Source organism: Eptesicus fuscus, chromosome 3 (genome assembly GCF_027574615.1).
Source record: "Eptesicus fuscus isolate TK198812 chromosome 3, DD_ASM_mEF_20220401, whole genome shotgun sequence".
In the NCBI taxonomy this organism is placed as follows: Eukaryota; Metazoa; Chordata; class Mammalia; order Chiroptera; family Vespertilionidae; genus Eptesicus; species Eptesicus fuscus.
This window is the reverse complement of record NC_072475.1, coordinates 79,580,123-79,583,408: the sequence shown is the minus strand read 5'-3', so window position 1 is coordinate 79,583,408 and position 3,286 is coordinate 79,580,123. Positions and strand designations below refer to the sequence as shown.

At 41.8% G+C, this 3,286-nt stretch overlaps 1 pseudogene; it reads left to right on the top strand.

Moving 5' to 3' along the window:
- Positions 1–595: 595 nt before the first annotated feature.
- On the top strand, positions 596–1,484 carry LOC103304985 (40S ribosomal protein SA-like; annotated as a pseudogene).
- The last annotated feature ends 1,802 nt before the right edge of the window (positions 1,485–3,286 follow it).

Genomic DNA, 3,286 nt, shown 5'->3' with positions numbered 1-3,286 from the left:
TCACACCTGTCAGAATGGCTATCATCAACAAATCAACAAATAACAAGTGCTGGTGAGGATATGGAGAAAAAGGAACCCTCGTGCACTGCTGGTGGGAATGCAGACTGGTGCAGCCACTGTGGAAGACATTATGGAGTTCCCTCAAAAAGTTAAAAATGGAACTCGCATTTGACCCAGTGATCCCACTTCTAGAACTATATCCCAAGAAACCAGAAACACCAATCAGAAAGGATATATGCACCCCTATGTTCATAGCAGCACAATTTACAATAGCTAAGATTTGGAAACAACCTAAGTGCCCATCAGCAGATGAGTGGATTAGAAAACTGTGGTACATCGATGGAATACTATGCTGCTATAAAAAAGAAGGAACTTTTATCATTTGCAACAGCATGGATGGACCTGGAGAGCATTATGCTAAGCAAAATAAGCCAGTCAGAGGAAGATAAATGTCACATGATCTCACTCATATGTGGGATATAATGAACCGCATACACTGATGAAGAAAAATATATCCAACTTTCTGCGCTACCCAGTGAGGGCTCCATATGGCATTGTTCTCGATTCCCAGGTAACTTAAAGGGAAGCTTTCACAATGTCCAAAACGCTTGATGTCCTGGAAATGAAGGAGGAGGATGTCCTCAAATTCCTTGCAGCAGGAACCCACTTAGGTGGCACCAACCTTGACTTCCAAATGGAACAGTGCATCTACAAAAGGAAAAGTGATGGCATCTACATCATCAATCTGAAGAGAACCTGGGAGAAGCTTCTGCTGGCAGCTCGTGCCATTGTTGCCATCAAAAACCCAGCTGACCTCAGTGTCATATGGTCCAGGAATCCTGGCCAGCGAGCTGTGCTGAAGTTTGCTGCTGCCACTGGAGCCACTCCTGTTGCTGCTGCTTCACTCCTGGAACCTTCACCAACCAGATCCAGGCAGCCTTCCGGGAGCCAAGACTTCTGGTGGTTACTGATCCCAGGGCTGACCACCAGCCTCGCACAGAGGTGTCTTATCTTAACCTGCCCACCATTGCTCTGTGTAACACAGACTCTCTTCTGCGCTATGTGGACATTGCCATCCCTTGAAACAACAAGGGAGTTCACTCAGTGGGTCTGATGTGGTGGATGCTGGCCCCGGAAGTACTACGCATGCGTGGCACCATCTCCCATGAACACCAATGGGAAGTCATGCCTGATCTTTACGTCTACAGAGATCCTGAAGAGATTGAAAAGGAAGAGCAGGCCGCTGCTGAAAAGGCTGTTACCACGGAGGAATTTCAGAGTGAATGGATTGCTCCTGCTCCTGAGCTCACTGCTGCTCATCCTGAGGTTGCAGACTGGTCTGAAGGCATGCAGGTGCCCTCTTCTTACCCATTCAGCAGTTTCCTACTGAAGACTGGAGCGCTCATTGTGCCACTGGAGACTGGTCTGCAGCCCCCACTGCTCAGGCTACTGAATGGGTAGGAACTACCACTGAGTGGTCCTAAGCTGTTCTTCCACAAATTCTTAACAGGTCAAAAATAAGATTGATGGAAAATAAACAGTTTCTAAAAGAAAAAAAAAAATTCAGAGACAAGGTGGCAGAGAAGGGGGCTTAGAGATCAAACAAAGGACTTGTATGCATGCATATTAGCATAACTAATGGACACAGACATTGAGGGAGTGGGGCTTGCCTTTGGGGTGAGAGTAGACGGGAGGGGGGGGGCGTATTCAATCAGGGAAAAAGGAGACATATGTAATACTTTAAACAATAAAAAAAAAAAGGAAACTATATGCTCCCTTTCTTCTGGGCCCTTTTTTCCTTACTGGTGGAAATAAAAGAAGGTAATATTTTCATATCTAATTTTAAAAATTCTACCCTAACCACACTATATTGGTTGATCAAAAAGCAAGGGAGTATGGAAAGTTTAGCTAACATTTTTCTAATAATCTTGTTATAATGGTAAAATAGAGTACACTTGAGAGATGGAATGCAAATTCTTATGAAGAACTTTTTATTTTTTAATTTTAAGTTCACTGTTACTTATTAAACAGATTCATATTTGCACTAGGCACTTAGAATACAGCAATAAACTCCACATGTTTTAAGCATATATCCCAAAGTATCAAAGAATTGTTAACAAAGGAGAGTTAGGTGGAGGACTTAGAAGGAGTAGAAGGAGTTTTTTGCCTGCTTGTGTTGATGATACTTTACAGTCAATATAACCATTTGATTCAGCTGAGGATATGCTAGACTGGACAAAGTTTTATGGGAGAGCTTACCTACTACCCCAACACAATCGTGGTTAAAGGGAATGGTAATGACTCACATTGCATGGAGGCCTTAGTATGAGAATGCAGGTGTAGAGTTCAATCCATATGATTTCAAAGTAAGCCAAACTGAGCCAGAATTCTCTTAGGCAGTGTGAGCCAGTGCTCTCCAGTAGGGCAGAGAAGTGTGATCCTACATTTATATATGCTAAGTGTAAGGCCTAGGGAACTATAATAATATAATCACTTTGGTGGTTGGAACAAGATTTATTTCACTGATGAAAATACACTGGACCTAGATCAAGAGAGCTTGTCAATGGATTATTAGGGTGAATGGAATGCTGTGGAAGTATTTAGCTAACATTTAAAAACAAACTCTTAATTAAAAGCATTTGTGATGAGGCTCAATCCTGGTATTTGTTCTTGGATTAATTCTTTATTGCAGTTCTAACCAAGTTGCTCAAGTAAGTGTAAATATATATCTGTACCAAACACCAAAAACCCACGCACTTACTGTATGTTAGATTTTATTTTCATTGTGTCCATTCATTCAGTCTTAGGAACCAAAGAAATGATTAATACCACATGGACATCTATTCTTCCCTTGGCTATTCTACAAACTACCTGATCACTCCAAAAATGAATCAAGCAAAGGTTTAAAGTGGATGCCCCTCTCTTTGCTGAGATTTTTCCCCCCATTGACTTTTAGAGAGAGTGGAAGGGAGGGAGGGAGAAAGAGAAAGAGAGAGAAACATTGATGTGAGAGACACACATCAATTAATTGCCTCCCAATCATGATGACCAGGGCCATGGATTGAACCTGCAACTCAGGTAGGTGCTCTTGACTGGGACTTGAACACATGACCCTTCTATGCACAGACTGACACTCTAACCACTGAGCAACAGCAGCCAGAGCTTTGCTGGATTTTTTTAAGCACTAATTAGTACTTCTTAAGAAGTTTATATTAATATCATTTTGCTTATTATGATCTTAATCTTTTTTTGTTCTTCTTTTGTGTCCATAAAAATGGGAGACTTG